General features: G+C 40.3%; 1 protein-coding gene across 1 annotated transcript in view; it reads right to left on the reverse strand.

The window, feature by feature from the left end:
• The window catches only part of LOC126281588 (uncharacterized), a 166,534-nt gene extending 162,073 nt beyond the window's left edge, over positions 1-4,461 (reverse strand). Inside the window, exon 1 of the mRNA XM_049980671.1 lies at positions 4,336-4,461. The gene's annotated coding sequence lies outside the window, so the exon portion shown is untranslated. The remainder of the gene's footprint in view (positions 1-4,335) is intronic.
• Between the last annotated feature and the right edge of the window lie 13,249 nt (positions 4,462-17,710).

Here is a 17,710-nt window from a genome sequence, read left to right on the forward strand (position 1 = left end):
AATGGGGTAGGAATGTTGATGGAAATAGGATCACATTTGAGGAAGTGGAGAAAATTGTCAATAGATTGCAGTGCAATAAAGCAGCTGCGGTGGATGAAATTAAGTCGGAACTCATCAAATACAGTGGAATGTCAGGTCTTAAATGGCTACACAGGATAATTGAAATGGCCTGGGAGTAGGGACAGGTTCCATCAGACTGGAGAAAAGCAGTAATCACACCAATCTTTAAACATGGAAACAGAAAAGATTGTAACAACTACAGAGGTATCTCTTTAATCAGCATTGTGGGTAAAATCTTCTCAGGAATTGTTGAAAGGAAAGTGCGAGTATTAGTTGAGGACAAATTGGATGAAAATCAGTGTGGGTTTAGGCCTCTTAGAGGTTGTCAGGACCAGATAGCTTACGGCAAATAATGGAGATGTGTTACGAGTGGAACAGGGAATTGTATCTATGTTTTATAGATCTAGAAAAGGCATATGACCCCGTTCCTAGGAGGAAGTTGTTGTCTGTTCTACGAGATTAAGGAATAGAAGGCAAACTTTTGCAAGCAATTAAAGGTCTTTACATAGATAGTCAAGCAGCAGTTAGAGTTGACGATAAATTGAGTTCATGGTTCAGGGTAGTTTCAGGGGTAAGACAAGGCTGCAACCTGTCTCCACTGTTGTTCATATTATTTATGGATCATATGTTGAAAACAATAGACTGGCTGGGTGAGATTAAGATACGTGAACACAAAAGAAGCAGTCTAGCATATGCGGATGACTTAGTTGTGATGGCAGATTCTATTGAAAGTTTGCAAAGTAATATTTCAGAGATTGATCAGAAATGTAAGGACTATGGTATGAAGATCAGCATCTCCAAAACGAAAGTAATGTCAGAGGGAAATAGATATAAACGGATTGAGTGCCAAATAGGGGGAACAAAGTTAGAACAGGTGGACGGTTTCAAGTACTTAGGATTCATATTCTCACAGGATGGCAACATGGTGAAAGAACTGGAAGCGAGGTGTAGCAAGGCTAATGCAGTGAGCGCTCAGCCACGATCTACTCTCATCTGAAAGAAGGAAGTCAGTATCAAGACTAAGTTATCTGTGCACCGTTCAATCTTTCGATCAACTTTGTGTATGGGAGTGAAAGCTGGGTGGATTCAGGTTACCTTATCAATAAGGTTGAGGTTACGGATATGAAAGTAGCTAGGATGATTGCAGGTACTAGTAGATGGGAACAATGGCAGGAGAGTGTCCACAATGAGGAAATCATAGAAAAACTGGAAATGAACACTACAGATGTAGCAGTCAGGGCGAACAGGTTTAGATGGTGGGGTCATGTTACACTCATGGGAGAAGCAAGGTTACCCAAGAGACTCACGGGTTCAGCAGTAGAGGGTAGGTGGAGTCGGGGTAGACCAAGGATAAGGTACCTGGATTCTGTTAAGAATGATTTAGAAGTAATAGGCTTAACATCAGAAGAGGCACCAATGTTAGCACGGAATAGGGGATCATGGAGGAATTTTATAAGGGGGACTATGCTCCAGACTGAACGCTGAAAGGCATAATCAGTCTTAAATGATGATGGTGGTTGTGGAACTTAAGGAAAGGTTAGCTACAAAATAGGAATTGTAATTAAGAACAAAATTAACATCATACGTTTCGCACCACTGGATCCGACATAAAATTCTACTTTGTACAGAAAATCACTAAATCCAAGACAGTCATTATAATGTGTTAACTTTATCATATATTCCATGTAAAACCACAGTAATAGAAACTTATGTAATTTACCTTTTAATTACAAGCTTACGAAATATATTGTATATAGATATCGTATTTTCGTATTTCGGCAAAATCTGTTCACTTCATAAAAACAGATCAATGAGGATATCAAGCAATGTCTGGAACTCATGAAAAAGTTATCCATGAAAACCTATTTGTAAATAAGTAGAAAATAATGTTTTTATATTTTGCATTATTGACTCAGATATAGAAGATCCTTTTACACAGTAAATTAGGAAATTCACAATTAAACACAATTAAAACCACTATGTATCAATATGGCAATTTATTTCATGTAAAACTAACGTAGAAAGAACTTTTGTAATTAACTTTTTTAATTGTAAATAATGTATTTGGAAACTTCAATAATTGCTGTATCCATTACAATTAAAAAAGGAAATTCATCGAAAACCCTGATCCCATCAATTATAATTATTCAGGGTGCGAAGACAGTCTTCCACCCTGAATGCTACGTGGAGATCTACCAGACATGAGATGAGTATTCCACTCTACTAAAATTACTCGTCGTGATAAATACTTGTTTGAAAGTTCGTCACAGGGCGTACTTGATGTATAAATATTCATGCCTGATTAGTAGACGATACGTCACAAAGGGAAAATTTAAAACAGATTTTATGCTCACTAGTTTAGTTTCAGGGATAGGAGGAGCACTCAAGAAGGAATTTTAGTACTGCAGTTGATAACAGAGGGCAAATTTAAGACAAATACATTTCTTTTATCGATATGGAGAAAGCTTTTGATAACATGGAGTGGAATAAAAGGTTTTCTTTTCTTAGGCAGTGTGGTATAAACTGTAGGGCTAGAATGATAATCCATTATCTGTATACGAGGCGATTGCAGCAGTCAGCACAAGTCAAGCATAGTATAATTACAGTACATACAGAGGCATGTATGCAGTTGTTCTTCCTAGGTTCCACAGACGAATTGAGAGAGAAAGAAATCTCAAAACATAGTCTAATCAGAATTTCCCTCTGCCATGCACTTCACAGTGTTTTGGGAAGTATAGGCGTATATGTAGATATAGACGGAATGGTAATTGAGGCCAAAGTCACGAACGGCGTAAGGCAGGTTTGCTCGTTGTTACCACTGGCATTTATTTTGCACATTGAAGAGGAGGTTACAGACGTAAAGTACTGTGTGTGGGAAGTGTTTACCACGCACTGAATACTAGCACGATACAAATCGATGACGACACAGTAGTAATCGCCAAAAGAGTACAGGGGCCGAGTCGGTTATGTAGTCAAATCAAATTAATGCCAGCTGATAGCTATACGAAACCCATTAACAAAGAGAAAACTAAGGTAGTGATGTGTACAGCAGGTGGACATACTGGATGGGACAAGACGCTAACAAGAAGGCGGACGAATTTTGCTTAACGTGGAAGTTGACCTGATGAAGCAGGAAGTTGCAAGAAATACGTAGTAGTAAGGATTTCACAGGGCAAAAGGCTTTTCCGCAAAAAGAATCAGCTGCTAACATCTGTAAATATAAATCTGAAGAACAGAGAGAGGTTCATGAAAAGCTATGTTCTGAGAAACATGGTGAACAGGAAAGGAAAAACTGAACGATTATCGGCCTCTGAGGTTACAGGAGGCTGTTAATGATCAAATGGACTGGCCGAGTAAGGAACGAAGGCTCCTGCAACGAGTCAGTCAGGAAAAAATGTTTGGTGAAGAACAAGGTGACGTAAATACATAAGCTGGCCGAGCACATATTACAACATGAATCGTTGCAAAAAAGCTATCGTTGAAGGGGTAGTGGAAAGAAAGAATCGATGGAGCGTGTGATGACCAGGAACGGGGGTATCACTGGCACACGACGCAGCTGGAGAGCTTCATCAAACCAACCTTACGGTTGATGATCGAAGCCACATAAAAAAAATTTACACAACCAGAAAAAAGATAAATAAAAAATCACACCATTAAAATGATAAACATTTACAATTGTTACCTTGGAAATAATTTGGAACACAATATCAAGTTCAACACGTTTTACTTTAAAAGACTTATTTGTCATTTTCTCGGATATTGAACTTATTCTGGAGCAGGAACTTGTGTTTATGGCTGTTTTCTCCACAGTCCTCCCAGGCAAAAGTAGACGTGTCTCAGATTGCAGAAAGGACCACCATTCAGCATTATTAAAGCACAAGAAATTCGATATCAGAAATGGCATGTGGCCGTTACAGATCTAATAGCACTGAACACAGTTGTCACGAGATACCGACATTTTTTCGGTTCTACTCTCCAACGCGTAACCATCAAATTTTTCAACTACGACACACGACATAGAGAGGAAAAGAGGCAGGGAACATGAGGCTAAGAAGAGAAGGGAAGGGGGAGAGGGAGGGAAGGGGGAGAGGGAGGGAGGGAGGGAGAGAGAGAGAGAGAGAGAGAGAGAGAGAGAGAGAGAGAAACTATGTCGGAATTCAAATACAGCATGGGAAATTTATCACTGACATCTCTTCCATTCGGCCCAAGTTCCTCATCGAGGCTTATCATAACCTATTTAAAATAAATGTATTCTAGTTAACCTTGTAATGTTACCTGTAAAAAATCCGATTCCTCGCGCCGCTTCAGAGATAAAAAACACTCCGTGAAAGTTTACCAGAAGTGATCCGTGAATTTGCGAATGTGACGGTGTTTAAACTGCAGTCATTGATTGAGATCATTGCCAGATGATTTTGAAAGCCAGTCACGGATGATAAATAGAGCAGGCGTGACGTGCATGGAGCAAAAATTCGTATTATTATCTGAGGATGACGTACAATAATATCTCTGTGTGCAGAGAACTGGGAAAAATATAGCTGCATTCATATTATATTTAATACAGATTCATTCAGTTAAGATGGTCACCTTAAATATTTCCAGAACCGTTCAACATACCGTAATTCTGTTTTAACCCATATAAATTGCAAAAAGATCCTGACCCAGCGATGTATAGTCTTTTGTCACAGCTATATCAATTACAAAGTTACTGCTTTCAGCTTTGCTTTTCGAAATGGAACTAATAACTTTAACTGAATGTTTTGTCTGTGCTTGTCAGAACGTGATAATATATTAAAGCTAATGGAAAACCGTTCCGAATGTTCTGCAATATTTGCGGATTCTGCTAGCACGGTCAAATATCCATTATACGAGCGTCAGCCGTTTAACGCGAGTTGTGCCTGTCAGTCAGGTATTCAATTCCGTCAGAACAATGAATTTTTAATAAAGCGAGAGTCCGATTTCTTCGCGGACATTAGTAAAATCTTGAGGAGGAGAAGGGAGAGGTTGGTGAAGTAGATGTTTAAAAATCTAATCCTCGCCAATTAATGAGCGTGAAACTGTTTTATTAGACGCACCTACATAAAGCGTTTGTGAATATCAATTTGCCACATTAAACCACCCTTTTATTTTATACTGTTTACGACTACGTAGCCTTTCTCAATATTAAGTATAGGTCCTTAACCCTAAAGCACTGAAGGGGAAAATGTCAGACTGTTGCTAAACATGGTAAGTTTTACTACCCACATTTTATTCAAAGGAAGTCATAATTTACTTCTTTCTAATCTTTCTCAAGATTAAGTATAGCTCCTTAACCCTAAAGCACTGAAGGGGAAAATATCAAACTGTTGCTAAACATGGTAAGTTTTAATACCCACATTTTATTCAAAGGAAGTCATAATTTACTGGTTATGCACTAGTTAATTACAATTATTAGATCTCCAGTGGTATGTTACACAAAACGTCGCTTCATATCCTATAATGACAATTTTGTTGTTCAAAATGTTATTGGAAAAGAAGTCACAATTGGACGTGGTTATGCAATATGGAACCAACTCCAAAATGTACATTTTGAGCTAGAGCTGTTTTAGAACAACTTTACAAATAAAATTCTTTGCGAAAAGCTCGTGTCACATTATAAACATTTTCTAATGCTCTGTCAGATTAAGAAATTTGTCTCAACATTTTTTGATCCGTCGAGTGTAGGTAGCCGAAACTGGAGTTGGTTCTTTATAGCTTATTTTCAAATTGAACAGTAGTAGTTTGTTCTTGTGGTTTGCAGTTGGAACTGAGAAAAACGAGGCAATACTTAATATAACTGAGTCCATAAGTGAAGAATTTTTTATTCACAATGTTAATGTAAGAGTAGCAAACTGAAGAAGTGAATAGAAAACTAATTGATACACTATATCAAATTCATTACTATTTTGTTGTTTTTTATACAAATTTATGAAAGTAGTTACTTCAACAATGAGGTAACACTATCAATTAGGAAACATTATTGTTACTGTTGTTAATTACATAAATACGTTATGCTCATATGAATTTTTTACTCGCTGAGATGCTCGAAAGCTACTCCAAACTAAAATAAATTGTACGATCGTCATCCACAAAATCAGGGTCTGAAGTTTGCATAAAACTGTTTGGCATCCCCTCAGAATGAGATGCAGTATCGATTTTGTGTGCTGCAACTTTAGCAGTGATACCGGTTTACCATTTGGCCATATAGGTACCAAAATTCTGTCAGATCTGGTGAAGACTTTGGGCAGCCTTCAGTACGTCTCTGGATATTTACTTTAACGAAACTCACATCGAAGTTCTTGTTCACGAATACTGAATAACGTATTCTTATTTGACAAAGTTCAGTCCACTTAACTGTGTTAATGTGTATATCTTGTGTTCTGTGCTTTTTGTTGACTATGTTTTCTTTTTCTTACGATGTATTACTTCTAAGACTTCCTTTGCCATCCTATGGATTTGAAGATGGTATTTTTTTCCAGTAACTTGTTGTATGACAGTGATGTAATCTGCTGGGTTATACAGTCTCTGTTGCATTTCTTGTGCATTTTCTATATCACTGTCATTTTGCTGTCATTCGGTAAGATTGAATGACAGGAAATAAGAAATTTTAGAGTAATCGTATTAAGGGGGCCATGTTCCTGCAGAGTTGTCTTCAACGTCAGATTCGTTTTCATATTTATGTTCAGCCCTCCACAATAATCAGTCCACAAAATTAGTGACTGAATTTGTTCATTAACATTGCTAAGAATGTGTCGCCCCAGACACGATACTACTTCTTGAGCTCTACGACCAGCATCTCCTTCAGCCGACGCAAAACACTGAGCTTCGTAGTATTTTCCTGTGTGCATTCCGCAGTTATACAACCACAGTTGCCGTTAAATAAAAAATAATATTAGTTGGAATTCGGGTTAAGGGTGAAGTTATTTCCAAGTCAAATGTGGTGGTTTCCGATTCTTCATCTATTATTGATGTTATCACATCCTTTTTCAGTAATTTTAGTGCTTTCTTTGCTTCGTCTAGATGTATCCTTTGATCGTCCTTGAGCTGCTCCCTACTAACTTCATTATATGTGGAGTGGATTTCTGCATTAACTCTGTCACAAACTTGCATGTATCTTTCTTTATTCTTTCTCTTCTGAGATTGTAATATCTGAGAAAAATATCTTTGTATTTGGAGAAAGAAACGATGTTGTAGTATTCATACATCTTACTCACCGTTAAATCTCGTGGAAGGTACTTCGAATCTGTATTGTTCCTATTGTAGTGGCCTACATACTTTGGGAACTTTGCTGTAAGTTCCATTACATCCTGAGTTGTCGATCTGTTATTTTGTTGTGTTCACTAATATTTTTCCTTAGATCCAAAAATTATAGTCCTCAATGGTACTTCACCAGTGTAGTATTCACTTTTTTCATTGAAATTTGTAATGTTTGACAGGAGAAGTCCCTACAAGCTTTGGTTTCACTGAATTTGCATACTCCGCCGTAAATCTGCTTACTATTGTCACTCCACCTGTGTCGCCTGACTGCTCGTTGTTAAGCCATATTCCATAATAGAGATGTTTGGACGTTATGATCACCAGTATTCCAAAACTTATTAAAATAGTCGTTTCTCTGCTCCATGCTTATTTTCTCATTGCACTTTTTCCGCAGTTACGTAGATAATCTCGGAACATCTTCGATTCTACAGCTTGCTGCGACACATTAAAATAGGTCTTGTTGGTATTTCTTCTCTTCTTTCTTTCTTGTTTTGATAATCTTCTGAACTTCCTCTTCCTCCCTTACAACTAATTTCACTCTCAAAATGGATAAGGATACATAAATTGCATAAGGCTACAAACCACATTTTTAAGATTAATTATTCATCATTTGAAGTCGACAGTTACTAATATTGCATACGAATTAGATAAAGTTTTACGAAACCAATATTTGAATTTGTGTGCACAGTTTCGTCTTCACGGCCTAGCTCAAAACTACATGGAAATGTCATATAAGTTATCAACTGAAAAACAATTATAACGACACAGGCCTAAATATTAAAACATTCTGTGGCGCAAAATTATTTGTTTACAGTTTTTAAGATAACTTAGTGATTAACATTATTAATTAAAATGCAGCCGTTAATAACCATTATGTGTTTCAGGCACAACATGGTCATACTAAGCTCAAAATGCCTGCTTTCAGTATTTTCTGCTGAATACAAACACACCACAGACGTTCCTCTGGATAACATCTCTGTGACAACAGTATGCCTTTCTAAACAATAACATACAAGAAAAGGCACTCCTCGTATTTACAAATTAAGTACTCATGTTTCAGCTCCAATATGTAAAAATGCAAAACATGTGACATGCTTACACAAAGATGGTTCCATATTACAGCTCACTGCCACATGGATACGGCAAATAGTAGCTGGTTCAGACCTCTCTAGACAGCAGCACGTTATGGAACTCTGTTGGTTCTTTTTTCATGACATATTACACATATTCCATCATAGTTTGCAACAGAGAAGCAGAAATCTGAAAAAATGGTAGTTGGAGGCAAATTCCACAACTATGTCGAATTTATGTTGTGCATTGTTGTTGTTGTTGTTGTTGTAGTCTCCAGTAAAAAAAACTGGTTTGATGCAGCTCTCCATGCTACTCTATCCTGTGCAAGCTTCTTGATCCCCCAGTACCTACTGCAACCTACATCCTTCTGAATCTGCTTACTGTACTCATCTCTTGGTCTCCCTCTACGATTTTTACCCTCCATGCTGCCCTCCAATGTTAAATTTGTGATCCCTTGATGCCTCAGAACATGTCCTACAAAACCGGTCCCTTCTTCTACTCAAGCTAACACAACTTTCTATTCTCTCCAATTCTATTCAGTACCTCCTCATTAGTTATGTGATCTACCCATCTAATCTTCAGCATTCTTCTGTAGCACTACATTTCGAAAGCTTCTATTCTCTTCTTGTCTAAGCTATTTATCGTCCATGTTTCACTTCCATACATGGCTACACTCCATACAAATACTTTCAGAAAGGTCATCCTGACACTTAATTATACACTCATTGTTAACTAATTCCTCTTCTTCAGAAATGCTTTTCTAGCCATTGCTACTCTATCTTTTATATCCTCCCTACTTTGACAGTTATCAGTTATTCTGCTTCCCAAATAACAAAACTCATCTACTATTTTAAATGTCTGGTTTCCTAATCTAATTACCTCAGCATCATCTGCATTAATTCGACTATATTCCATTATCATCGTTTTGCTTTTCTTGATGATTATCTCATATCCTCCTTTCAAGTCACTTTCCATTCCGTTCAACTGCTCTTCCAGGTCTTTTGCTGTCTCTGAGAGAATTTCAATGCTATCGGCAGACTTAAACGTTTTTATTTGTTCTACTTGGACTTCAGTTATTATCCCACTTATTTTCTTTTGTTTCCTTTACTGCCTGCTCAGTATACAGATTGAATAACATTGGGGATAGGCTACAACCCTGTCTCACTCCCTTCCCAACCACTGCTTCCCTTTCATACCCCTCGACTCTTATAACTGCCATCTGGTTTCTGTACAAATTGTAAATAGCCTTTCGCTCCCTGTATTTTACCCCTGCCACCTTCAGAATTTGAAAGAGTGTATTCCAGGCAACATTGTCAAAAGCTTTCTCTAAGTCTACAAATGATAGGAACTTATGTTTGCCTTTCCTTAAGCTACCTTCTAAGATAAGTCGTAGGCTCAGTATTGCCTCACGTGTTCCAACATTTCTACGGAATCCAAACTGATCTTCCCCAAGGTCGGCTTCTACCAGTTTTTCCATTCTTCTGTAAATACGCGTTAGTATTTTGCAGCCGCGACTTATTAAACTGATACTTCAGTAATTTTCACTGTAAGTAGGATGTTTAGGGTTTTATATTGGTAACGCCACATAGCGCTCTGTATGAAAATCACTGACTGTGCTGTGTGCAGTCTGTGGCTGTGTGGCATTGTTGAAATATTCGCTATTGTAGTGTTAGGCTGTTGGCTGTTAACAGCGCGTAGCGTTGCGCTGTTGGAGGTGAGCCGCCAACAGTGGTGGATGTGGGGAGAGAGATGGCGGATTTTTGAGAGAGAGAAACAGTGGCTCTGAGCACAATGGAACTTAACTTCTGAGGTCATCAGTCCCCTAGAACTTAGAACTATTTAAACCTAACTAACGCAAGGACACCACACACATCCATGCCCGAGGCAGGATTCGAACCTGCGACCATAGCGTTCGCGCGGTTCCAGACTGCAGCGCCTAGAACTTCTCGGCCACTCCGGCCGGCACAGAAACAGTACATTTGTAAGAATGGATGTCATGAACTGCTATATGTATTATGACTTTTCAACACTATTAAGGTAAATACATAGTTTGTTCTCTATCAAAATCTTTCATTTGCTAACTATGCCTATCAGTAGTTAGTGCCTTCAGTAGTTTGAATCTTTTATTTAGCTGGCAGTAGTGGCGCTCGCTGTATTGCAGTAGTTCGAGTAAAGAAGATTTTTGTGAGGTAAGTGATTTGTGAAAGGTATAGGTTATTGTTAGTCAGGGTCATTCTTTTGTAGGGATTTTTGGAAGTCAGATTGCGTTGCACTAAAAATATTGTGTGTCAGTTTAGTGTTGATCAGAATAGGGAAAGAACCAAATGTCTGAGTACATTCAGTTCAGCTCAGCTGTTTGAAAATCAAATAATGTAAGAGGTTTATCAGCACAGTAATTCAATAATTTTTCTAAGGGGACGTTTCATATGATCTTCCCCGAGGTCGGCTTCTACCAGTTTTTCCATTATTCTGTAAAGGATACGCGTTAGTATTTTGCAGCCGTGACTAATTAAACTGATAGTTCGGTAATTTTCACCTCTGTCAACAACCGCTTTCTTTGGGATTGGAATTATATTTTTTTTCTTGAAGTCTGAGGGTATTTCGCCTGTCTCCTACATCTTACTCACTAGATCGTAGAGTTTTGTTAGGGCTGGCTCTCCCAAGACTTTCAGTAGTTCTAATGGAATGTTGTCTACTCCTGGGGCTTTGTTTCAGCTCTTTTAGTGCTCTGTCAAATTCTCCACGCAATATCATACCTCCCATCTCATATTCACCTACGTCCTCTTCCATTTCCATAATATTGTTCTCAAGTACATTGCCCTTGAATAGACCTTCTATATACTGCTTCCACCTTTCTGCTTTCCCTTCTTTGCTTAGAACTGGATTTCCATCTGAGCTATTGATATTCATACAAGTGGTTCTCTTTTCTCCAAGGTCCCTTTAATTTTCCTGTAGGCAGTATCTATCTTACCCATAGTGCTATATGCCTCTACATCCTTACAGTTGTCCTCTAGCCATCCCTGCTTAGCCATTTTGCACTTCCTGTCGATCTCATATTTGAGACGTTTGTATTCTTTTTTGCCTGCTTCATTTACTGCACTTTTATATTTTCCCCTTTCATCAATTAAATTCAATATTTCTTCTGTTACCCAAGGATTTCTACTAGCCCTCGTCTTTTTACCTACTTGATCCTCTGCTGCCTCCACTATTTCATTTCTCAAAGCTATCCATTCTTCTTCTACCGTATTTCTTTCCCCCGTTCTTGTCAGTCATTCCCTAATGCTCTCTCTGACACTCTCTACAACCTCTGGTTCTTTCAGTTCATTCAGGTCCCATCTTCTTAAATTCCCACCTTTTTCAGTTTCTTCAGTTTTAGTCTACAGTTCATAACCAATAGATTGTGGTCAGAGTCCACATCTGCCCCTGGAAATGCCTTACAATTTAAAACCTGGTTCCTAAATCTCTGTCTTACCATTATATAATGTCTGAAACCTTCCAGTGTCTCCAGGCCTCTTCAATGTATACCTCCTTCTGTCATGATTCTTGAACCAAGTGTTAGCTATGATCAAGTTGAGCTCTGTGCAAAATTCTACCAGGCGTCTTCCTCTTTCATTCCTTACCCCCATTCCATATTCACCAACTACTTTTCCTTCTCTCCTTTTTCCGACTATCGAATTCCAGCCACTCATGGGTAATAAATTTTCATCTCCCTTTACTATCTGAATAATTTCTTTCATCTCATCATACTTTTCTATCTCACCCTTATCTGCGGCGCTAGTTGGCATATAAACTTGTACTACTGTGGTGGGTGTAGGCTTCGTGTCTATGTTGCTACAATAATGCGTTCACTATGCTGTTCGGAGTAGCTTATCTACGCTCTTTTTTTATTCATTATTAAACCTACCCTCGCATTACCTCTATTTGTTTTTGTTTTTTGTATTTATATATATTTGTGCACTAGGTACAAGTAATTATAATTATAATAACTCCAAGATTACGGTATTCTGCATACAAAACTAGCAGATTCTTCTGCTTTAGACACTATTATTATAATCTAAGCAAGACCTTGCTGAGTGTCTTGCACAAATTGCTCTTGAACAGTGTCTACAAAACGTCGTCATTCTTCGTTTTGTCGATGGTCAGAACAAGCATACTTTTCTCCCTTGAGTTTGTTGTAGATTCTGCTTCCGCTGCTCAAGTTAAATTCCCCAAGCAAATCACACTAAATATTAGTGTCAAAATCAAACCTGGCACCATCCGTGTTCTACTAACTTCAGCAGAACGAGATGAGATTAGCTCTGAAGGGGGCCAATGTGGTACAAAGTACTTCTAACTTTGATTGCTTGGTATTTCCCCTAAGATGCCACACTAAGATACATTCTAAGCAATAAAACATATATGCCTTCTATAAGGAAGCAGGCACACCATTGCTAAACATTCGCAAAATTTACGGCGAGAGCACCAGTGTCAGCAAAACCGCTGGAGTCAGGTAATAAATACTTCAGCCATTGTTAACAACAGTGGCTGCTATGTAGGTACCCAAGAACACGTGTCGCTAAAGTGCCCAAATAGGCGGAAACCGCGTGGAGATACCAACTGCAGCCTGTATATTTTATGAGGGTTTATTAACATAGGGTTAAACGAATATACTCTGGGGGTTACAGTGAAAGTACTTGTTTACGACACAACGTTTTGGAAGCAGAACGTGGTTGGCCGAACTTTAGTGTTACAGGCGCGACATCAGGCGTTATGAAAACAACAGCTACGCATCGTCGTCACTTACAAATGTAACTTCTGCCAATAACTCTAATACATATAAAATGAGCTTCTCGCCAGTTAAATAAAAGAAATGTATAGCTTTATATTCAGTCAACTTCTTTTCTTTTTTTTCACTCCATAGAAAATAATTTCGTCCACATTACCGACATTTTAAGAAGCAAGTAGCAACCTGACAGCCCTATTAAGACCCAGACGCGGCAGGGCCGATGGATGGACCGATAATAGACTGCGGGAACTACAGTTCGGCAGCCAGATAATCGATAATAAAGTGTTTACATGGACAGCCGGAAGTGGAACTGGGAAATCGGCTTACTTAAACCGGAGCCCAAGTAAATCCAATGGCTCGGAACAGCCATCACGTCCGGTGGGGCACTTTGGAATGAGAAGGTATGATTACGAAGCAGGAATAGTCGAGAAGACTTCAGTTTAAAAGAGATCTAATCACACATGGCTATATATTGTTGGAGCGACGCAGTAGCAGGAAGGCGGAGAACGGACCGAACGAGGTGGCACAGTGGTAGAGATAAACATTGAAATCCCATTCGGGAGGACGGCGGTTCAAACCCGCATCTGTCATCCGGTTTTCCTTGATTTCCATAAATCGCTTCTGGCAGGGATGGTTTCTTTCGAAGGGCATGGCCCATTTCCTTCCTCATCCTTGAAACAACCCGAACTTGTTCTCCTTATCTAATGACCTCGATGCCGAAAAGACGTTAAATGCTAATGTTCCTTTCTTTCGAAGAACATGGAACCTAGCACCAGTTAACTGCGGTAAAAGTTCTTGTTTCTGCCACACACTTGAAAGAAAGGCGAATTTCACAATCTGGCTGCATTTGTACAAGGGGCGTCTAAAAAGTAATGCTATATTTTTTTTTTTTTCTGAAAGCAGATTGGTTTGATTCAGGATTCCAATATGCCACGTTATTCCCCACTCTATTGTCTTCAAAACACTGTGTTCCAATATAATCTCCATTCAATGCGACGGTCTTCCGCTATATAACTGGGAGGCCTATACGCCAGCATGGTACCACTCTACTGATTGATGATGGAGAAAAAGTCTTGTAGCCGCGCGGGATTAGCCGAGCGGTCTCAGGCGCTGTAGTCCTGGACTGAGCGGCTGGTCCCGGCGGAGGTTCGAGTCCTCCCTCGGGCATGGGTGTGTGTGTTTGTCCTTAGAATAATTTAGATTAAGTCCCATAATGTTTCACACCCTTCGAAAAAGTCTTGCTTCTACAACCTTCCCATCATCCACGTAATGCATTTTATGGAGTGCGTACTTCATTGGGCCAAGCACTTGGAAGTCGGAAGGTGCGAGATCCTGACTGCAGGATGGATGACGAAGAACAGTCCAGTGAAGTTTTTTGAGCTCTTCGTGGATGCCCAGACTTGGGTGATGACTTGTTTTGTCATCGAGAAGGAGAAGTTCGTTTGGATTTCTGTAGGGACGAACATTCTGAAGTCATTTCTTCAACTTAGTGAGGGTAGCACAGGTGTGTGTGGCTGGCCGGCACGAGGGACGTCTGACAGGCTTGCTAACTGTACAAGGAAAGCAAGGCTTACTAGAGTAAATTAATGCGGGTTGTAGTAGTTGTGGGGGCTTGCACGGGAAAGGGCTGCAGGAAACGAGTCTTGGGGCTGAAGACCACAGCAACGGCAACAGTAAGAGCAACAACAACTACTACTACAACTACAACAGCCACATTTGCAGTCCAACGGTCCTGCACCCACAGTTGCTGGCGATCGACTCAGGGTTTCGTGATCGCGACGAAACGGTCACCATCCAGCCCTTTCAGGCAGACAGCATAATCAATAGAATGTTGTCAGTTTTCATCGTCCACTCCGCGCCCACACTAATGCACTGACTGTTCCCACAAAGTGCTCCTTCCCAGAAATTATATCCAAACAGCTGCTGGAAAACGCCTGCCTTCGCAGGGAACTCGCTAGTCATTAAGCCCGCCACGGGAGCAGGGACCGGCCTACTTTAGGCAGGGTGCACAAAGTGCAGCCCATAATCTACAAAGACCCACTTCCACTAGTCACTGCAAAACAGGTCTTGCGTCAGCAGTGCCCAAAAGGTCTAACCCACAGAAATTGAAACGCATCAAATGTTACAAGACGTGTTACTTGTGTTCTGAAAATATACTCTACTGGCCATTAAAATGGTTATACCAAGAAGATGACGTGCTACAGATGCGAAATTTAACCGACAGGAAGAAGATGCCGTGATATGCAAATGATTAGCTTTTCAGAGCATTCAGACAAGGTTGGCGCCGGTGGCGACACCTACAACGTGCTAACGTGAGGAAAGTTTCCAACCGATTTCTCATACACAAACAGCAGTTGCCTGGTGAAACGTTGTTTTGATGCTTCGTGTAAGGAGCAGAAATGCGTACCATCAAGTTTCAGACTTTGTTAAAGGTCGGATTGTAGCCTATAGCGATTGCGGTTTATCGTATCACATTGCTGCTCGCGTTGGTCGAGATCCAATGACTGTTAGCAGAATATGGAATCGGTTGGTCAGGAGGGTAATACGCCGTGCTGGATCTCAACGGCCTCGTATCACTAGCAGTCGAGATGACAAGCATCTTATCCGCATGGCTGTAACGGATCGTGCAGCCACGTCTCGATCCATGAGCCAACAGATGGGGACATTTGCAAGACAACAACAGTTCGACGACATTTGCAGCAGCATCGACTATCAGCTCGCAGACCACGGCTGTGGTTACCCTTGACGCTGCATCACAGAGAAGAGCGCCTCCGATGGTGTACTCAACGACGAACCTGGGTGCACGAATCGCAAAACGTCATTTTTTCGGTTGTTTTTGTGGTCTTCAGTCCTGAGACTGGTTTGATGCAGCTCTCGATGCTACTCTATCCTGTGCAAGGTTCTTCATCGCCCAGTACCTACTGGAACCTACATCCTTCTGAATCTGCTTAGTGTATTCATCTCTTAGTCTCCCTCTACGATTTTTACCCTCCACGCTGCCCTCCAATACTAAATTGGTGATCCCTTGATGCCTCAGAACATCCTACCAACCGATCCCTTCTTCTGGTCAAGTTGTGCCACAAACTTCTCTTCTCCCCAATCCTATTCAATACTTCCTCATTAGTTATGTGATCTACAAATCTAATCTTCAGAATTCTTCTGTAGCACCACATTCCGAAAGCTTCTATTCTCTTCTTGTCCAAACTATTTATCGTCCATGTTTCACTTCCATACATGGCTACACTCCATACAAATACTTCCAGAAAAGACTTCCTGGCAAATTTATATTCGAAGTTAACAAATTTCTCTTCTTCAGAAACGCTTTCCTTGCCATTGCCAGTCTACATTTTATATCCTCTCTACTTCGACCATCATCAGTTATTTTGCTCCCCAAATAGCAAAACTCCTTTACTACTTTTGTCGGATGAATCCATTTTCATGATGGTCGCATACGTGTTGCCGACATCGCGGAGAACGTACATTGGAAGCGTGTATTCGTCATCGCCATACTGGCGTATCACCCGGCGTGATGGTATGGGATGCCATTGGTTACACGTCTCGGTCACCTCTTGTTCGCATTGACGGTACTTTGAACAGTGGACGTTACATTTCAGATGTGCTACGAGCTGTGGCTCTACCCTTCATTCGATCGCTGCGAAACCCTACATTTCAGCAGGATAATGCACGAGCGCATGTTGCAGATTGTAAGGGGTCCGTAGGCCCTTAATATAACTTTGCACTCGGCACAGGTCGATAGGGCGAACAATCGATTGTGACGTGTTGCGAGAGCAAGTGTGTAGTTGCGCCAGAGTGGTTGGCGAGTATATGTGTGTGAAGGCCATTGTTGAAATACAGGGCTTTAAGGGAGAAGGGTGACCATCGCCGTGGTTAGACCCCTATGTAATAGATTAATACCGGGAAAGTGAAGATGTAAGTGATCAGTGACGTTACTAGTGCCGATATTTGGTTTCGCGTCTACCGCGCTGGCCTAACCTTGGATTGCACTGTTGGATGCAATGATGGATTAGCGTGTGACGATAATGGAAAATGAAGAAAGCCTGTGCTGTGATTAGCCGTAAGTAGATATGTATGACGAAGGCAGTGGCTGTCACCTTTTTGTGTTTTGAGAAGAATATAAGTTCGTAATTAGTGAAACTGTGTTGGTGTTCCTTATTACCAGACATTCAGTATTATAGTATTGAGCAGAACGAACTGGAAAGTAACAACTTCCGTACCAGCCCCATTAGGTTAACGGTCATGTTAATAATAAATATTGGGGTGCTATTCGATCATATCAGGTCGGGATAAAATCGCAGGTGTTACAAGGTCCTGTACGGGCATTTCTGGATACAGAAAATGTTCGAATGCTGCCCTGTACGGGCATTTCTGGATATAGAAAATGTTCGAATGCTGCCCTGGACAGATCTCCCACCAACTGAAAACGTCTGGTCAATGGTGGCCGAGCAACTGGCTCGTCACAATACGCTAGTCACTACTCTTGATGAAGTGTGGTATCGTGTTGAAGCTGCATGGGAAGCTGTA

The sequence above is a fragment of the Schistocerca gregaria genome, chromosome 7 (genome assembly GCF_023897955.1).
Source record: "Schistocerca gregaria isolate iqSchGreg1 chromosome 7, iqSchGreg1.2, whole genome shotgun sequence".
NCBI lineage: Eukaryota > Metazoa > Arthropoda > Insecta > Orthoptera > Acrididae > Schistocerca > Schistocerca gregaria.